At 41.5% G+C, this 21,545-nt stretch overlaps 1 protein-coding gene across 3 annotated transcripts in view; it reads right to left on the bottom strand.

Annotated features, from left to right (window-relative positions):
- Nucleotides 1-21,545, bottom strand: part of CAMKMT (calmodulin-lysine N-methyltransferase) — a 388,588-nt gene that overhangs the window by 67,588 nt on the left and 299,455 nt on the right. The gene's annotated exons all lie outside the window — the stretch shown is intronic.

Raw genomic sequence — 21,545 nt, 5'->3', positions numbered from 1 at the left:
AGAAAATAAAACGTTAGGGGCATGTGGGTGTCGTTAAACCTCCAACTCTTGGTTTTGGCTCAGGTCATGATCTCAAGGTCATGAGATCAAGCCCCGAGTCGGGCTTGGCTCAGCACAGAGTCTGCTTAAGATTCTTTCTCCCCCTTCCCTCTCCCTTCTCCTCTGCTCCTCCTCCTGCTGGTGCTCTCTGTCTCTCTCAAATAAATAAATAAACAAACTCTTAAAAAATGAAGACGTAAATAAAAGCAGAAGATAATGAAATCCACAATAACGATGCCCAGGGGAGGGGTGTTGCTACTTCAGCTGGCGCTGTTTCGCAATGCCCCAGTTCTCTCAGCTGTTAGGTGCTCGCAGTAAAAGTAGCCGCTCACAGCATGGTTGGGAGGAGTAAATGAGAAAATGCACGTAAGGCACTTAGAACAGTGCCTGACACGGAGCGAAATTCTTATCATGTGAGCTACGGTTATAACTCCTATTTGTCAGTGGTATTATTTTGACGTGCTTCTATCCAGGAAATTTTATCAACCTTGATTGTATTTTTATGATAGTTTCAGGGAGATTATGATTCCTAATTGATAACCTGTAAAATCAAACCGAAACTGACTTTTGGGAAAGCTCGCCCTAGCTGTGGGGACTTTGAAAACTGATTGTAAGCAAGAATTTCATAAAAATGGACAGAGCTTGTTCTATACTTGTCCTCCTGCTCTGACCCCTTAACAGACTTGTTCTGCACAATAAATTATTAAGGCCAGGCTTCCCTATGGTTGTGGAGCCAGATCACAGAGAACACCAGCACATCTGGGTGAAAGGGGGTTGGCATCGCCCAGCACAGAGAGCAGGTGGAAGCTTGCCCCTCCCACCCCGCCCCCAAAGCTGGCGTGCTAACATGGACTGAATGCTGACTGCTGTCCAGACACTATGAGGTCGATGAGGAAATGAAGGCACAGAGAGGTTAAGAAACCTCCCCCCAAATCAGACAGATATTTTGTCATGAAGTTACCATTCAAACCCAGGTAATCTGACTCTAACCTGAGCCTGCGTCTTATACTGCCGTCCTCTAGATTATGAAAACACGGGTCCAAATGAATTGCTTTGCAATTTTGTTTCTTCTCCTATTCCTGGAGAAGCCACATGAACTAAAAGAAGGACACACAGTGAGCACGTGGAAGGAAGAGAAGGGGGCACAAAAAATTACCCAAGGATTTCAACAATAAATTCCTCTAGGACTACAAGATGGGCCCATTTCCGGGTGTGATTTGATTTTGAAAAATGCCTTGAATTGGGTTATGGACATTGGGGAGGGTATGTGCTATGGTGAGTGCTGTGAAGTGTGTAAGCCTGACGATTCACAGACCCGTACCCCTGGGGCTAACAATATATTACATGTTAACTATAAAAAATAAAAAAAAATGCATTGAGATTAAAAACTAAAATTTTACTTCTGATACCTCCTGAGGGAAGGGAAAGATGAAAGGCATCCCAGCTTCATTGCGACTCTGGTGGGGACGAGGAGATAATCTATGGAGAGTGTGTTCCAGCCTTCTGTCGGAGGGCCGGTTTTAGAGCAGACTCTGGGAAAGCAGCTAAGGGACCGATGAGAAATGAAGATGGGACAAGGAAGATCCTGCAGCAGCACCAAGAGAAGGGAATACACAGGATGCACTACAACCACGGCCACGGTCAGCTTGCACGCCTCCTACAGCAAAGACAAACTGGAAGATAGCTCTGGGGCTTATTAGCTTTAGCAGCCAAGTGAATCACTTATGCTCCCCTTACACCATCTCCTTCTCTGGAAGTAACGGTACTATCTACCCTGTAAGTGTAGATGGGAGGATCAAATGAATTAGAAGACCAAATAAGTACTCAGTACTAGTTGTTACTACTATTAATGGCATCGCTAATTGGACACTCACTGCTTGGCAAACGCTGGGCTGTTTGCTTTACACAGATGATCTCATTTAATCCTGAAAACTGCCCTGTAAGGGAGGTACTATTATTATGGCTGGTGAAGGGGGCACAATGAGATTTACCGAAGCACACAGAGCTAAAATGGTACAGCCCACAATTTAAGCCCAAAAGCTCAACCCAGTTTCTTTCTTTCTCTTTCTTTCTTTTTTTTTTTAATTTTTTATTTTTTCAGCATAACAGTATTCATTATTTTTGCACCACACCCAGTGCTCCATGCAATCCGTGCCCTATACAATACCCACCACCTGGTGCCCCTCTTTCTTTCTTTTTAAAAGATTTTATTTATTTGAGAGAGAGTGAGAGAGAGAATGAGCAGGGGGAAGAGGCAGAGGGAGAGGGAGAAGCAGGCTCCCCCTGAGCAGCGAGCCCGATGTGGGGCTTGATCCCAGGACCCCGACATCAGGACCTGAGTCAAAGGCAGACGCTTAACTGACTGAGCCACCCAGCTGTCCCGCCAGGGCCCAGTTTCTTAATCACTACCCTATATTGCTCCAACCCTGGTGGCTAGTCCTGAAATCCTGAGAACTAGTGTCTAGTTCTCATGGCCATCAATAACTAATTTTAGGACTTCAGACAAATCATATTTGGGCTCTGGCTTCAAGAATAAAATGGAAGGGTTGAATTGATTTCTGAGGGTTCTTCCAATTCTTAAATCCAATGGCTATAGATCATTATATCTGTGCATTTCCAAATGCTCTAAAGCTATGAAATTATCAGTGGCCTCTAGCCTGCAACATTGTAAAGAAATTAGATTCCCTTAGATATTTTATTTGTACTATAATAGCAAATCTAAATAATATAATAATATCAAATCTAAACCCTTACCAGGAAATATTTTAGATAGGATTCAAAATGATCTTGGAAGTCAAGCCTTCCTAACATGTCTATTTTAATTGAATTAGCACTGCCTTTGTTAATTCAATCTTACAGCTTCAGAAAAGAGACTGCTCGACATCTGTGTATTCTAGTGGCAATAGTGTTATTATTTAGCTAATCCAGCATATTAATAACAGACAACCTCCTCAAGTACAATTTTTCTTCTTCGATATGGAGCATGGTTCTCAGATAAATGCTGCTTTTTTCCTTTTTCTTGTTTTTTGTTCATATTTCCTCCTTGTCAGGGTAACAAACTACCTTTGGGGCAGAAATTTTCCCGAAGTCTGAAAGCACAGGTAGAAGAACATTTCCTTGTGCGATCTCTCTGGGCCTAGGCCAGGTAATGCCCTAACCCCACTGGTCAGAGAGGATATCAGAAAGTGAAAATAGTTATTTCTAGCAAGACTGGACCCAGAGAGCTCCTAGCAAGAGAATAAACATGGCCTGGGTTCCCCCCAAAACACAGCACATCTTTCTCATAGTTTAAAAAAGAAGAAGAAGAAAAAGAAAAAATGAGGCAGATTTTCATTGCCAGTTTTACTCCCAATAACACACTCCTTCAAGAACTTGCTGTGCCCAGTGTCCTCAGAGTGGGGTGATCAGGCTATCATTTTGATGAGGTCACCCTTTTTCCCTTTTAAAATAGGACTGTGTTGGGGCGCCTGGGTGGCTCAGTGGCTTAAAGCCTCTGCCTTTGGCTCAGGTCATGATCCCAAGGATCAAGCCCCGCATCAGCAGGGAGCCTGCTTCCCTTCCTCTCTCTCCACCTGCCTCTTTGCCTGCTTGTGATCTGTCTGTCAAATAAATAAAATCTTTTAAAAAAATAAAATAAAATAAAATAGGACTGTGTTGTGTCTTGGTCATGAGGAAGCAGCAATGTGCCAAATAAAGTGGAAGAAGAAAATATTAGACATAATTGTCATTGTTCTTTATCTTAGGCAAGGAGTCCCTTCACTCACACAGACACACACTTGTTACATGGCACACCGAAGTAAGGAGAGTGAAACTCCCCCTTAGTCACGTATGATAGATTAACTTGATTCCTTTTTCTCCCCCAAGATTTTATTTTGGAAATTTTTAAATTTTTGACCTCTATACCCAACGTGGGGCTCGAACTTACAACCCCAAGATGAAGAATTGCATATTCTACTGACTGAGCCAGCCAGGCACCCTGTGAACTTGATTTCTAAAGTAGCTTTCTGCCTTGGAGTCCAGCTTCATCTTACTTCTAGGTAAACATGAGAAATAGATTCTAAACAAGCAGAAAGCCTTGCATTCCATGTGAACTGCGTGCTCGGCACATTTAGGAATGGAGAGAAAATGGTGTTCGGGGGTACATGACACAGGGGCCAAAGCAGAGCACATTTATTAAACGGCCCTGGTATTAGTCTTGTTAGGCAGAACTTAATTATTTAGCAGTATTATTTGGAAGGGGTGCACTCCAGTGTTTCAAAACTGCCTTCCCTCCACGTTCCTCCCCTCAGGCCTGTGATGGGATGGTGGAAGGAGGAGGATCGCCCACCCCTTCTTACAGCAGGAATCGCCATTAGTAAATTCCAAAAGGAAAAACACCATTAGGCAAATTGACTCAGTAAATATGGCAACATCTCAGCATGCAGAGGTGGTCTCAACCCACTTTAAACAAACCCCTCTCTCTCTGCCATCCTATCTGAAAGTAAATGTGTGATATTCAGACGGCTTAAAAAAAAATGTATGTGAGTTGGCAGAGAAGCTCAGCTGTGCAAAATGGCCTGGGTCTGTCCTTCCGGGCTCCCTGCTCATCCTTATTCATTGATACAAAGGAAACACGACGGTCTGCTCTCCAGAAATTTCTGCCGCTGTCCAAACTTGGGCAGCTCACTGCAACTAATGTGGAAATAGAGTGCGAAGCACGTCCTGCCTGTAAACACAGCGGTCTCGCTCTGTCAGGGCCATCCACAAATGGCTCCAACCAACTTGTGTGATTGTCTTTAACACCTTTTTGTATTTTTTAAAGAAATGAATTTGATTTCATTTTCCTTCCCCAGTTTTCAAATAGTCATTAAAAATTAAACAACACTGGGAAAGGCTTTTGTGATTATAGCCTTCATTCTCCTGCAACAAACTGGATCTATAAATTTACGTACCATTGTAGATGTAAATTACAAAATTTATATTCAACTATATTAAAACATCTATTCCAAAAATGATTACCAGTTGTGAAAAGCAGACAGGCTTATCACTTGCTGTCAGTTGTTCATGTCTAGTTAAGCAATAATGTGCTAAAACTGCTCTTTTGTTTTGTGTAAGAATTTTGGCAATAGAAGAAATGAACGCTCAGTTAATAAAAACTCAGGCTGCTTTTTGCTTTGATGGAGGAAGCAGCTGCCTGTTTTCATTTGCTGCAGAGCAGCAAAACCCATCAATATAATAAGCAGCTTAGATGCATCCATCCACAGCATCTGTAAGGATATAGGGCTATTCGCTCAAAACCAATCCCTGGTTTAATTTTAACAAAGATGTGTCTGACATATTTGAAAATGCATTATAATAGGTTTTGAAACACGAACAATTTCTCTTTCTTTTAAATACTTTTTACGAATCTGAAAGGTGAGTGTACATAGCTGAATGATAGCAATGATAAAAAGCAGCCCAAACTGTGAGGCCATCTTAAAACAAGGGCAGGAAAGAGAGCAAATCAAGAGGCAGTTACTTAGTCCCCTTTGAAATGGGAGTAATTCATTTGAAAGTGATTTCATTCATTCATTCATTCATTCACACAAATATTTACTGAATCCTTCCAGTGGACTGAACTGGGTGAGATACTGAGGCTACCTTTCTTACTCTCAAGGAGTTCACTCTTCAGGAGGAAAGATGGGTACAAAAACATCACCAAAACAATGCGGTAAGCACAGTGATACAGACAGAGGCACACTTTTCTGTTACCTCTTCGTTTAAAAAAAAAAAAAAATCAAATGGGCAGAGAACACAGAGGAAACGAACATAAAAATTAAAAATCAAATACTGTCTCCTCCATTATACAGTCACACACTTCATTAGACATACCTTTAAGAAAACCAAATCATGTTTAAACACATGTCAAACTGTTTACTAGTATAGCCAAGAATTATCACACTTTGGAGAAAAGTTTTGCAATTTTGTTTGGGCAGCCTCTAATACAGTAACCACTAGACACTCTTACATGATTGCGAATATACCACACGGCAAACCTATATAAAACACAAACTTCCAAATAACTTATCATGAGATGTAGTATGATTTGGTTAGTGAAAATGCTAAGAGATTTATTTTGTTTCATTTCGTTTCATTTTATTTTATTTTACTTTAGTGCTGGGGCCATTCCAAAAAAATCAGATAATTCTAAATCCTCCTCTTCTTTTGATTCGAGAGCAGATAAGTGAACATTAAATGATCGGCTAGGGACCTGTTTGATGTGTACACAAATGTAGGGTTAGCCATCAGCGTCTCAGGATGTCAAATTTAAATGAACATTCACTTGCAGAAACACTGAGAAAATGCTCCTGAAAATGAAAGCTAAGGGCTTTTTTATTCAAATATGTTCACTGTAAAACACACATACCTGGGTTTTAAAAAGAAATGTTTAGTTTTGGAGTAATTTTAGAATTACGGAAGAGTAAAAAGTTGCTGGCATAGTACAGAGAGTTGCTGGATACCCTCTACCTGGTTTATCTCATTGTCACCATCTTAACATTTATCAAGACTAAGAAACTGACACAGGTAGGTTCACCTTAAACCACATTCATAGATTCAGGTTTAAAAAAAATTTTTTTTTATTAATCTTTTTTAACTAACATATAATGTATTATTTGCCCTAGGGGTACAGGTCTGTGAATCATCAGGCTTACACACTTCACAGCACTCACCATATAATGGGAGTGTTCCTATTCAAGAGGAGAGCTGATGCAGGTATCTATCTGAAGTCAAAAATTAAACCCAAAGGATAATACTAGCACCTATCATATCTTTTCCTTCCCTTAATTTTCTTCCTTATTCTTAAGTTACGCTAAAGAAATTCATATCAGATTTAAGAATTAAAAGAGGACAGAAAATGCATGTAACTCACAGTTTAAAAAAAAAAAAATCTGACCCCGCCAAGGGAACTGTGTAGCCCAGCAAAGCACTGGTTCCCCCTTCCATTATTGAATGGGCAGAATATTATTTCTAAGTCATTATTCACATAGAAATTCTGATTGCCCCTATTCAATTAATACTTTCATATCACAGTGTGACATGGACCTTATAACTGATCTTGTGGCAGCATGAGTTAAGAACCACAAAGAAGTCAGAGGTCATTATTTTTCACCCATTCAGAGTGTTTATAAAGCATTCACTACGCACCCTCTACTCTCTGTGCGTGCTTTCTTCCCTCCTCTGCTCCACTGCTTAATGGCTGGGCACAATGCTTCTAGAATCCTGCAAAGATTCATGGGCTACATACTGGTTAATCGTCATCTCTCCAACAGCAAGTAGGAAAAGACGCCTCTGGGGAGACACTCTATAGCTCCAGTGGGTGGTTGCCAGACTGCAAGAAAATAAATGTCTGTTGTTAAGGCCACCCAGTCTATGGCATTTTGTTGTGCTGGCATACACTAAGACAGTGGTCAATGTTTGGTGCCTGATGATTGAGTGAACACTCCCTCTCTAGCCCCAGTACATACTAAGTGGAAAGAATTAGCTTCCTTAAATGTACCCAGGACCACCAGAACCAGACAGATTACAGCCATGGCCCCAGTGGAGCGCCTGCTTTGCTTCATCCTTTCTTCCCTCCCTTGGTTCCTTCAGTGTCCCTTCTACCCATCTTGTCTCTCCTACTTCTCCCTTCGATCCACACTAAAGGTTTAGCCTCTGTTTTCTATTTAAAAGAATTCATAATAGAAGAACCAACATCAGTCACACCCTGGTAAAGAAATTTTGCTGAGACCTCCTTCAAGGTTTTACACCATCATTTTGATGTCTTTGTTACCTTTGAACATAAACCCCTTGAGGGCAAGGGAGCTCACTGCCTGTCTGACTTCTCTGTGGCCTGTTTACACAATGCATGTGAAGGCGTGCTGAATTCATGTATCACAGTAGCCAAATGTTCTAAACCTGGAAATCACAAAAATAGAAAGTGAATTTCTCTTCTTCTGCAACATCGAATGCTGAGCTCTATAATGTGTCTCTTCCGCACCTGATTCCAGCTGTAAATGCAATCACAGGTCAGTTCTTGTGTGGATAAGTTTCTAATTGCACTCAATCCACTTTCGCTCACTTTCTTAATCTATATCCACAATCTGCAGAGCTGGCAGGACAATTATCACCAGAAGATAGGATAGATGCTCTGGGGAGTAAGGCTGTCCTGGGCCTGAAAGGTGCATGCTTACAAGGTTCCAGGCCGGCAACAAAGAATCCACATTCAATAGGCCATCTCTCTCTAAATCAATCCCTTTGACTCATTCAGCAGAGCACATGTCATGAGTGCTCATATCTGGGTTTATCTGTGGATATCTACAAACAGGCAGGTCTCTAATCATAGTAACCTGGAATGAGTCCCAGAATGGGCCCTTTAAGTGACTTGAGATAGAGAAAATGGTTCTCCTTTCTTTTCTTTCTCCTTTTTAAATTTTAGACCTTTTTTTTTTTTTTTTTTTGGCTTTGATAAAATTTGTGACCTTAACCCATATAGCAAACTGTATTCTCTGAGAATCACAACTCTTTGAGAAGGGCCTTGAAAATATACTATTTAAACCGAACTCTGGCTCTGAACTTGACACCACAATTATCTTTCTGTTGAGAAAAATACAAAATTCTAAAGCTGTTATATTGTTGCAGTCCCTTTCACACCAGGACACACGAGTGTTTTTAAGCCGAGATCAAAGTGCACGGGCTGAGTTGCTGGGAGTGGAGAAGTCATCACGGTCTCTATGGACTCATGCTGGACTTCTCAGGACAGAAAGCAGATTTCCTTCTCTCTCCAGCAGCAAAGAGTTCATGTTACCGTGAACTCCATCATTCCTCCTCCTTGGCTCCATCCACAACAAATGATTGAAAAAAGGACTGCAAACCCAGACCATTGTATTTGGGCTGGGATATTTTTCATTTGTTTATGTTGCTCAATAGTACCAAAGAGGTTTTGGCTGAGCCAATACTACAGTAGAGGTCTAGGTTCATGCCATCATAGACACAGAAAACGAGAACCTTTTGGAATAATATATAACAATGATTGCACATCATGAGACTAGTTATTTATTACTTTTCACAGGAGCATCAGAGAAATCTTGATTTATGAAGTAAGGCCCAGAGAATTAAGGGGCTTGCTTAGCCTTAGCTAGTCAGGGGCCGAGCTTCAGTTAGAACCTCAGTTCCCCAACTCCTCACCATGGTTCTCTTTTCGGAATGAGAGACTTGAGCAATAGTGTAGGAAAGACATCATCAGTTGAATTCGCATTTTGTAGAAGGATTTTTACCTTCCAGGTGGAAATCAGTGTTTGAAGAAATGAATCTTCCTCGTTCCAATTTCAACATTTTCACAGACTCTTAGGAAGCAAATCTAAGCCTTTTGGTTTCTATTTCTCAATGAACAGTTTTATAGAAATACTCCCTGTCCCCAAACCATGTCCCAACATTACTGGCTGGAGGAAGGGGCTAAAGATACATCCATTCAGCTGCAGGCCCCTAATATCAGAACCTCTGACTTGAGGCCAGGAGGCAATGAACACTCTTCGGAAATGGTGACCCCTTTCTCCAGAATTACAATGATTACGTGCTTTGTTTTATAAAATTGGTCTTCTGTTTTCTTTCAGGAAATTTGTTATCTCCCCGGTCATTATTCTCTCTTACTCAAATATCTCCATGTGCTTTCTCTTACAATTAAGAGTTTGCATCAGATTCCAGCTATTCTTTTGATTACCAGCATTCCAGTCATAATAAAAGTAATTTTATTTTATTTTGTTGTGTCTCAGGAGGGGAAATCATGTAATATATACAATTTTCACACACACCACTGTGTCGAGAAATGTAATTTTCTGCATATTCTCTGCTAAGAATATTTTCAACATTTCTGGATTGTCTCTGCACTCAGGAACGGGATTGAAATCTCCACTTTGGTATTTATCTGAGGCTGTGATAGCTCAGTCATCTGCCGCCAAATGCCAAGATAGGGGGAATCTCATCATCCAGAGACCAGCTGCATGATGGGCAGTTAATAGATATATCAAACCTTAGGATATATGCTAAGCTGAAGAGATGATTGGTTGGTTGATACACTGATTGATTAGCATAGGGAGAATGGGTTTCTTCTTGACAACCTAAGATTATGCTTCAACTAAGCTCAAATTGCTTACACCTCTTCTATTGGGTTTAAAATTACAGTCCTGTCATCTGAAATCTCTCTTCAATGAAATTTTTACCATATATAAAAATTAAAGGGGAAAAGAAAGTAGGAGCACTGGATAAGAGTAAATGGAGTAGATACATTTCATGCTACTGTTGTTGATTCCACTAGGAAAAGTTGATATGTAAATCCCCTCGAAAAAATGTTACACATTTCATAAGCGATTACTTGAATATTATACAATATTATACAATAATTCAGGGGGAAAAGTTCAGTATGCTCACTGTTGGTGAACGCTGTATTTTCAAATACATTAAAGTTAGATCTCCTCTGTGTAAATACGCGAATTAAAACAAAGCCCCCTACTGATCAGGTTTACTTTCAAGGGCACATAGATTCTGTCCTCAGACTTTTAATATTTTTAACTGCTGGCATGCCTTCCAGGGGGCAGGGGGAGAAAGGGCAGACTTAGGGAGCCTGAGGATTAGCTTTGTTTTTGAAGCAGCTTACCACAAGTAGTAACTTCTTTAATTAGCACTAATAATCCTAAAGATAGTCACATGGACATCTTGAAATACTTGAATATTGTGCACACATGTGGCATCGGGTATGCTTTAAAACGAAACAAAACCATTGAGCGAAGGAAACACAACCTTGTTCCACCAAACTCTAAATTGACGTGTAAGCAGTGCTGAATAAAAATTGTGAAGATGTTTTGCACAAAAAGCCTGCATTTGGAGCACGATAAATGTCCAATAATCTTAGTGAACACTGAACTCATTCAACATAAGCTTGGTTTATGATGCATAAAGATTCAATCTCATTGTGCTCCGAATTATCAGAGACCGGCTGACGCAAAGGCCTTGCTCTCTCCCCTTCTCCCCCACCCCACCTCCAAAAAAAAAGAAAAAGAAAAGAAAAGAAAAAAAACAACAAAAAAAGCTGGTAAGCTTTAATTCAGCACTTTGAAGAACACCCCCTCCTCTGCCTGAGCAAATAAGGATTTGGTTGCCGAATCGCACTGGATAAGTGGTTCATTGAGAATGTTAAAATCTGCATTAATAAATAGGACTGGGCTTCTCAGATTTTCCCCCTTCCTATCAGCTATGAGCGGTAGGGGATCAGCTGCGACTGAAATCCCCAGCTGAACAACCCACATACAACTCAGTGAGCAGACTTAAAACAAGGCCATTTATTGGTGACTGTTATGCAAACAAAGCGTCCAAGTCTTAGAAACAGATGTCAACTGAAGCATATGCTTACTGTAAACTGGAGTTTGATTCTCTTTATAAAAATAGACATAAATGGGCCTTCAGAAAGTAGACTGCCTCTTGTTGTCTACCACTGCCTAACTTGATTCAGCCTAAAGCTTTTAAAGAGATGAATAGACTGATATGTGAGGGCAAAAGAATAAAACTTAAAAAAAATTAAATTGGAAATAAATGATAACATGCTGGAGCAGTTCCCAGAAGCAATTGTACAGATTTTTCTCTAAAAACACAAGACAGGAAGTTAAAAGCTTCGCGCAGGTCACCCATGGCATGTCGAGTTATCATTTCCCATCATTTAGGGAGGAAGAGAGACGGCGCGTTTGGGTGGCAAGTTTGGTGGCGCCGACTTCTTCCCCTCCTCTCCCTTTCTTTTTCTCTCCCTTACCTCTTCTCACATCTTGATGTCTTTTAAATGTCACTTATTTTACATGAGGCAGTTGGTGGGGACATGAGTCAACAGCAATCAGAACCATTATCCCCTGCAGCGAGTCCTGTTCTTAATGCATTGTGACACCTTTGCTGGCCAGCCACCGATTTACCTTTCTGCTTCTGAGGGAATTAAGTGGCATCATGTGAAAATGGTTGTGATATGAACAGCATGGGCATAACTGGTATTAAATTTACCTCTCAGCCTAAGTGAATTTTCCTCACATGTGACTAATCAAAATGAAAGCTTGCGGACCCAGGCTGAGCTGGCCGGCACTTCCCCACCCCTGGGACCGGGGCTATTTTGTTTTATCTCTTTGTACAAGCTGGCAGAAGTTTAAAGTGAAGGGGATAATCCAGTGCTGGTGTCTTTATGAAATAACATCCTTACATGAAGAGGCTTTTAACTGTCTGTCGCCGTCCTCTCAAAAAAAAAAAAAGAGTGTGACAATCTCATTTTGCTGAGCACCCTCCCATGAAAAGGGAAAATAATAGCCATGGCCGCCATGGCTAGTACTGACCTTACGTGCTCTGTTATCCACTAAACACTTTAAAAGTCAGTTTTACATACACGGTGGGGGGAAATGAGGGAACTACCACAATCATTTTCACTTTAGTGAATTTGCCGTCCATTTGAAGTCGGTCACTTGATATCCCACAACACACCCAGCTGGTGTCACAGGGAAACGCCAAAGAAAGCGCCCTTGAAGGGAAGCCAGGCAGGCACAGACGTGGCGGCACCCTACCAGCCAAGACGGGCCAGGAGGAATGGCAGCACCGGAACGGCTTTGCGGGAACTTTCCCTCAAACTTCGACAGGAGAAAAAGAACAATCAGAAACGAAGTCCTTCAAATTTTCCGAAGTGCTTGACATTCCTACAAAAATGTTTTACTAACCACTTAGCAGAGATCAGTAGGTGCCAAAGGAAGTGCAGGCTGAGCAATTATCTTCCTGCACAGTCAGCCTGATGCTTATTCACAGACAAGAGTGGCTTGCGTTCCGCCATGAACCAACGGTGCATGTTGCTGATAATAGAGCAGAGGTATTGCTAAGTTGGTACTGAAATAGCACACCTCGTTTACTTCCAGCAACTGATTTGCGGAAGGCAATGAAGGCTGGAATATTTTCTCTTCGCCACAAGAATACTCACCTCATTGTTAACATTAAAATTAGTTTTCTGACATGGCACATGCTATGCATTTGCTTTTCCTTAAATAGGAACTTCCGCGCCTAGAGGGAAGCACTAATGGCATTTCTTGCCCCTTGTGGATAATGCATTGCTTCATTAATAAACCATCTGGAAGCCTGACTGGTAATCAGAGTCCTGGCCACTTTACAGTTCTTCGCTCCGAAGTTCGTAGACTGTTGCCCTTCCTTTTGGTGATCCATTTATTCCTGAACCCTCTGCTTTGAGGCAGGCACACAGAGTGGAAAGAAAAGGCATGGGGTGGGGTTGGGGGAGATGGTTGAGAGTGTGGCAGCCACCTGATATAAGATAGAGCAATTGTCAGATCTTGAGCCACATTTATAAAATTTTATTTTACTATGTTAGGGTGCTGGGGCAGGGGCAAAAGAAATTAGCCAGATACATGGTTGCAATATTCTTTTTTATTTTTAGAAAGGGGGGAGGGACAAAGAGAGAGGGAGAGAATCTTAAGCAGGCTCCATGCCCAGCACAGAGCCCAAAATAGGGCTCAATCTCACCACCCTGGGATAATGACCTGAGCCGAAATCAAGAGCCAGACGCTGAACTGACGGAGCCACCAAGTCACCACAATGGTTACAATATTCTTAAAGACTTGTCACCACCCACCTCCAAAAACTTGCATCTGAATTTTCTGAGTTCATACTTTCATTCTGAACTCCATGACCCAACACTAATAGCCAGCCTAGGGCAAAAGAGTTTGAAGACTCTGATTCATACGGAAATAGAAGGAAAACTCTGTTAAGATTCTCTTGGGACAGGGGCGCCTGGGTGGCTCAGTGGGTTAAAGCCTCTGCCTTCAGCTCAGGTCATGATCCCAGGGTCCTGGGATCGAGCCCCACATGGGGCTCTCTGCTCAGCAGGGAGCCTGCTTCCTCCTCTCTCTCTGCCTGCTTCTCTGCCTACTTGTGATCTCCATCTGTCAAATAAATAAAATCTTTAAAAAAAAAAAAAGATTCTCTTGGGACAAACCAACTTCAAACCCAGTCCACTACTGATTTCCTGGAGATTTTCAACTCATTGTGGAGGCCAGAGAACCAAAATTCTCAAGCAGAATGAGAGAAAAACCGGACTCATGGCAAGATAGTTATGGGAAAATAGAAGTGAGTAGTGGAGTCTGCCATTTTCATAAAACATAAACATAGATTTCCAGGGACTGCCATTCTTAGGGTTCATAAGAAAAAGGCTGAGGAGAGATGGGAAGGGAGGCTATCAGAAGAAAAATAAAATACAATATATGAGCATTCACACTTACAGTCTTACTCATGGGGAAAAAATAAAACACAAACATTAGAAGGTAGCTCGTGAGCTGCCATTATCCACTGAATAGTGTGGTCTGCTTTGGCCGAGTAAAACCTGCTGGGCAAAAGAAAAACAAAACACCCAAGCAATTGGTTTTTAGAATTTGATTACATACTTCAGGAATGAGACAGGAGTAGTGAATCCAACCCAAGTGTTTGGATAGATTGGCCATCTTAGACATGTCTGAACCATTAGCTTGAGACTAGAGCGTCATACCCAGGGTGGCCGTGCTCTTCACTGATGAATGAGCAACTCTGCAGGCTTTGCAGCAATCTCAGGGAACACCGAGTTAAATTTAGACAACTATACAGATGACTATGCCTGATGTCTAATACAAGATGGTGAACTAGCACCATTTCCATTCTCACTACCTCCTTGCTTGCCATTCCAAAGCATTAAAGGAAAGGATCAATCTGAAGTCTAATTTTTCAATGCATAGTTATTAAAATCTTTCTCCAAAATACTCAAGGATTGTCTGGAGGTTTTGTGATTGTTGTTAATGGATTTTCTAAGACCCAGCAATCCAGCTAGCTAAAGGATGCAGTCTGTTCAGGATCCATACATGGAATTCCTATTTTCAATGCTGCTGGACGTGGTCTGGCTACTCTGGACAGCTCCCTGGAGGGCAGACTGCTGATGAGGAAGTTGGGATTTAATTTGCCTGAGAACCCTTATTCCAGGAACTGAAGACAGTCTCCTACCCAGGTGTCCCTTATGCTGAAAATGCGCAAGTCTGCCTGTTTAGTTGCCAAATTCTGTTTTGGGATGTGTATGGGGGCGTGGGGATATTTGCTGACTCCACTTATCCTAGTTAAAACGCCTGGCACACTCAAAGCTATGAATAAGCTCATGCTGCCCCTCCATCATTCCCTCCAACTGAGGTATTAGATTCCCTCCAATCATGGAAATCTCACTTCGCTGACTTCATAGCAATCTTTTAAAAAATGAGACTGGTCTCAATAAATCTTGCAGGTTGCAATCGTTTTGTATAAGACAATTTTGATGAGGCAGTCTACCAGATGGAAATCTCTTCCAAGATTGTTTTAGGAATTTAAAATGTCAAATTAAATCGCAAACACAAATATGAAGGACCAACTCTGAACACAATCACCGTCCTCTGGTTGGTATACAGAATCGAGGGCACTGTAAAATAAAACCTAATACTAAAAGGCAGTGGTTTGTTTCCTACAAGTAACTAAATACAGGGAAAGAAAAATCCTTATAAGGGAAGAAGGCTAGTAAACTAGAAGTAGAAAGACAGAATTAGGAATCACCATTTATTTAGCATCCGCTAAACACTGGGCACCGTGCTGGGCTATTTATAAGTATTATCATATTTAATGACTGAAACACCTTGCACTTTGGGCTGTCTTGCACAGATGAGGAAATTGAAGCTCAGTGAGGTGAGGTGACTACCCCAACACCCTCTCGTCTTTCCAAGTCAGGCAGTGGCCAGGCTGGGGGCTGAATCCAACCCAAGATCTTACATCCACCTGACTAAGGACCTCATCTATGGGGACAGAGAGGCTGCAATGTGTAGCAAAAGAACTAGGAGGCAGGGCGCCTGGATGGTTCAGCTGTTAAGCGTCTGCCTTCAGCTTGGGTCATGATCCCAGGACCTGGGATCGAGCCACACAGCGGGCTCCCTGCTCCTCGGACGCCTGCTTCTCCCTCTCCCACTCCACCTGCTTGTTTCTCTTCTCTCCCTGTGTCTCTCTCTATCAAAAAAAGATCAATAAAATCTTAAAAAGAAAAGAAAAAGGACTAGGAGGCACAACTGACAGGACTTTATGGAGGTGAATTGGGGGATATGGGAGAAAGAGGCTCAAGGATGACTTGGAGGTTTAGGGTCCAGGTGGCTGGGGAATTTGTGGCATCATTACAACACAGGGGTGTCAGAATAGCAAGCCTGTTTTGAGGACCAAATGACGACTGGCTTGCATGGTGACTCAAAGGCACCAGAGGGGTAATCCGGTGGGTCTATTGGATATATGAACTATATTCAGCACCAAGATTATATTTAGAATATACATTTGAGAAGCATCCATGTGGAGATTATAATTTAAAATGTGGAATAAATAAATAAATAAACAAAATGTGGAATAAGATCAGCAAAGACAGGAAGGAGGGAGAAAGAGAGAGTGGAGAGGGTGGGAGAGAGAAGAAAGAAAACTAAGGGTAGAATTTAGAAGAAGGCTTTCCCATGGGGAAAAGCTGTTGACCTGATCAGTTATTTTACTCATCTGAGCCATATTTTCACCATTATAAACGGGAAAAATCAATGAAAAGATGAATAAACATGCTTAAAAATTCATAAAAATGTGACATTTACATACAATGGACTATTATTCAGCCTTTAAAATGCAGTAAAATCTGACATATGCTCCAAATGGATGAACCTCAAAGACATCATGCTAAGTGAAATCTGTGTGAGTCCACTTATAGAAGGTACGTACCTAGAGTAGTCAAATTTATAGAAACAGAAAGTAGAAGGGTGATTGTCAGGGGCTGGGGGAAATAGGTGATTGGGGAGTTGATGTTTAATGTTTTGCAAGATGAAAGTTCTGGAGATGGATGGTGGAGATGGTTGCACACCAGTGTGAAGGTACTTAATGCCACTGAACTGCGCACTTCAAAACGGTTACTATGGCCAATTTTATATTATGTGCACTTTACCACAATTATAAATGAATGAGTGAATAAAATTTTAAACGGGAATAATATTTATATCCGAGGGTTGATGTGAGGATAAAAAGAGATAATGTTTGAACATTTGGTACAATACCTGGCATATAATTTATTTTAAATGTCAATAAATACTAGCTTCTTCTCTTTTCTTTCTCCTCTCTTATCAGAAGAAAGGAAGAAAAGAAAGAAAGAAGGAAGGGAGGGAGGAAAGGAGAGAGGAAGAGAAGGGAGTAAGGGGAGTGAGAAGAAAGCCACAAAGAGAACATGTCATGGCAGCCACAGAAGGACACAGTTCAGAAGAGGGGCAGGTCAACAACGTGAAGTGCTGCAGACATCAAGGAAAATGAAGACTGTGGAATCTGACAATTTAGAATATATCAATAACTTTTGAAAGAGCTTCATCAGAGTGTAAGAAGCAATCAGCAATCAAGCTGAGGATGAAGGGATGCGGGTTCCCTTTCGAGAGCTTCGGGGATGCAGAGGAGAAAGATGGTAGAGGCTTCACAGGATGCAGCAAAAGGGAAGATTCTGCACTCTCATTTGTTGGCTTGCTTTTACTATTTTTTTAAATTTTTAATGTGTGTGTGTGTGTGTGTGTGTGTGTGTGTGTTTTAAGTAGGTTCCACACCCAGCATGGAATGCAATCCGGGGCTTGAACTCAGGACCTTGAGATCAAGACCCAAACAGAGGCCAAGAGTCAGAGGCTTAATGAACAGAGCCACCCAGGTGCATCTGCTGGCTTTAAAAAAATTTTTGGGGAGGCGCTCAGATCATGATCTCAGGGTCCTGGGATTGAGTCCCACGTCATGTTGGGCTCCATGCTCAGCAGGGAGTCTGCTTGCCCCTCTCCCTGGTCATGCTCTCTCTCTCAAATAAATAAATAAAATCTTTAAAAGAAAATTTTTTTAAAGAATGATAACTCCTGGGGGCGCCTGGGTGGCTTAGTCGTTAAGCATCTGCCTTCGGCTCCGGTCATGATCCCAGAGTCCTGGGATCAGGCCCTGCACCTGGCTCCCTGCCCAGCAGGAAGCCAGCTTCTCCCACTCCCACACCCCCTGCTTGTGTTCCCTCTCTCGCTGTCTCTCTCTCTCTGTCAAAAAGAAAAAAAAATGGTAACCCCTGGATGTGCTTATAACAGAGAAGAAATTAGTGAAGAGGGAAAGGTAAAAGATACAGAGCTGGAAGAGAGAGGAGGAAAGGATGGAGGCCACAGGTGGAGGACTGAGCTTAGGGAAAGAAAGAGTTGTGTCTTACTCTGGATGGGAGAAAAGAAGTGGAGAAGATTGATGGTTGGGTTTTTTGTTTTTTTTTCCTTTCCCTTGTTGGGGAGAAATCATTACATGCCAAGAATGAGAGGCTATTAGCAGGGTAGAGAAACAACAAAGCTGTATAATCAACTCTTAATTATCAGCATTTTCGTTTATCAGCTTCAAATCTTGCTTTCAAGCAAGTTAGCACTTACTCAGCTTAATTACTTGCTTTGTTAGCATTTCAAACTCAGTGTAATATAACTTTGTATGCGGCCTGCAGCCCAGCAGGGTAGCATTTTGACACCTGAACACTTAACCACTTCCGTTGTTCTGGGGAAGGATTTTACAGTAGGGCACTTGGGTTGAGGTTGGGGGGTTCGCAGCAGTCTGAGAGGCAAGCAGTTAAGCCTTCCAGGTGTTACTGACTGTGTTTTCACTGTGTGGAGGCATTACTTTGTTCACAGTGATTTCTCAGACTAGATATATCTATTTCTTCAATTATTTATTCAGCTAACCTTAAACCCCAGCTGTTTGCCTAAGACTGTGCTCTGAGTTTTGGAGACTAAGATGGTCCCTGAAGTCAAGACATGGATAGTCTAATAGAAAAGACAGATGTAAATACATCGTTATAATACAAAGGCTTAAGTGTACAATATCAAAATACAAATGTAAATAATCAAGTATAAATCCCAGTGGGTTGCATTACCATCTTGGATTATCCAACCTCTTCTCTCATCCTAAAAGGTTCATACAATAATGAAGTGACTACACTCTAGCTGACTCTTATATACTGTACAGCACAGGAGAGAAATGAGGTCTCCTGATAAATCTGATTGAAATGTCAAATTTAGTGAGCCCTATCAGACAATGTGTGATTCCATAGAGACTTCCTATATGGGAAAAATTCACTTAACAACTTCTTTCTTTAGCTAACACATAAGGTCTCAGTGCATGAAAAATTGCAGATGTAATGCATACCTTTCTTCAGGAAGGGGGTTCACTAAGAAGATCAGTTTCTGTGCTGGAATGGTAGGACTTGAAGAGCTCCGAGGTGTCTAGAACCAACTATGTACTGAGTGTATTGCTCTGTGAGCCTGGTGCTCTCAGTGGTAGGTGTCTCAGTGGAAAGGCTGCTCAGTTACATTGGTCTCTTTGCCCCTACCTTTGCCAATTTCTGTAACTGATGCTCTCATTTTTCACATTATTTTTAAGTCTTTGCTTCTCTTTCCAGTGACCTCCATGGTCCATCCGTCTCACTTCCTAGTCTTTCTTCTTTCCCGTTTCCTATGTTTTCATGTTGCCTGGCTCCTTTGTTTGGCATTCTCCTGTGTTTCTAGGGTTTGCAGCCAGTGCCTTGGTTTGTACAGCTAACACCACCAAATCAAAACCCTTCTTTTCCTTTTGATTACTAAACCAACCAATCACACCAGCCAGATACAATCTTTAGGTCTTTGGCTATTTATTTTAACCATTGACTGCCTCAAGCGTTCTCTGTTTGCCTGTAGTGCCAATTTTTAAAAAATCAAACAAGATCGTATATATGGAGGTGCTTTGTCATCTACCGTGGGACACATAATTAAGATTCTTCCTCCCTGTTTCAGCACTGTTCTGGTGTCTAAGTTTGCCTTAAAAGAAAATTACAGAGAACCGAGGCAGGGATTTATTTTGACTAGGTAGTTACGAAATACCTATTTACAAGAACTGATACTTCTCAAATAAATAGCTACAAATAGAATTTGCCTAGCCCTCAAACTATACAAAACATTATTATTGTTTAGTCTTTTGTGTGTGTGTGATGACTCATAAGATACTTGTAGATCTTATAATGCTTCAGAGTTGTTGTTATCTCAATGAACACGGAACTATAAATGTACAGAAGTGTCCAATAACCCAGAGCTTCGTTGATAGTCTGGAAAGTAAAGCAACCCTGAGCTTCTGAAATTGGGAAACATAGAGACAATGCCCTCTACATTCCTAATGCATATTCTCCAGCTGTGTCGTGGTGATCCCTTTGAATGAATAGACGCTCTGCTCACGTCAAAAGAGGCTAAATTGGAGATGGTTCCTAAACTCAACTAAAAAGGAACAGTGGCCCTAATGGTACAAATGGTTGTCTTGTTTTGCAAAAGTAAATTCAAGATGGCTCAGCAACATCAAACTGAAAAAAAAAAAAAAAAAAAAAGCAGTTGAAAAAAAAAAAAGTCCTGCAAAATTATTTACCATTTTAGCTACAGAAACTAGAAAAGTGGCATTTCAAATCGAAATTATAAAAAGCTCTATGCACTCCACTTGCGAGCTGCATTCAGTCTGGGCAGGTTGTGCTGAGAGTGGAATGCACTCTTTCCAAGTATGTATTGCTGCCATTCACCAGACCTCCTTGCTAGCCTGCAAGCAACTATCTCCCCATTATACAACCAAAGAGTAATCAGGGTGAAAAGGACAGTCAGTGTAAGAGGAAATAATTGCAGCTTAAACTACTCTTACTCATTAAGAAGCAAGACTATTGGGGGAGCGTGGGGGTTGGGGGTGGGGGTCGGGGAGAATGGTACTGAGTTTTCATCATCCTGTCAGGGCAGGTCAAGTTTTAGCTCAAGCAATTTTGGCATGATTTTCTATAATCGCATTACAGTTAAAAGTATATTAATCACAGTAGCTATCACCATCCTACGGTGAGATTAATACTTGCAGGAAGGACGGAAAAAGAATCTGAAATCTGTCCTGGGTCTGCCTGTCTTTGGTGGGAACTGCCTTTTGTCTTGGAGAAATGTGGCGGAGGATCAGTAAAGAACAATGATGAAAATATAACCCTTTCCTTTCGTTGTAGACAAAAGAGAAATATATAATGGGGGAAAAAGGGGAAAGGTTCAAGAGGTTTGGGTTGAAATGTTAAGGCTCAAAGCAGCTGATAGTATTTCATTAGGAAATCCATCAGAACTGGAGTTAAGCATGAGATGTTTCTAAATCAGCAGTTTACAACCAGAGGATAGTTTGCCCTCAAAGGACATGCGACAATGCCTGTAGACATTTCTGGATGTCACATGGGGTGGGAGCGGGCTGCTACTGGCATCTTGAGGACAGGCCACTGAGGCTGCCCCAAATCCTCAATGTTGGCAATCTGGACAGCCCCACACAACAAAGAATGACCCAGCCCCAAAAGTCAATGGTGTCACTGCTCAGAAATCTTGCTCTAAATAAACCAGAAGGAAGGCTTCAATATTTGTTTTTAA

This window comes from Lutra lutra, chromosome 9 (assembly GCF_902655055.1).
Source record: "Lutra lutra chromosome 9, mLutLut1.2, whole genome shotgun sequence".
NCBI lineage: Eukaryota > Metazoa > Chordata > Mammalia > Carnivora > Mustelidae > Lutra > Lutra lutra.
Note: the sequence above shows the minus strand (reverse complement) of the source record. Positions and strands in the feature narration are given on the sequence as shown.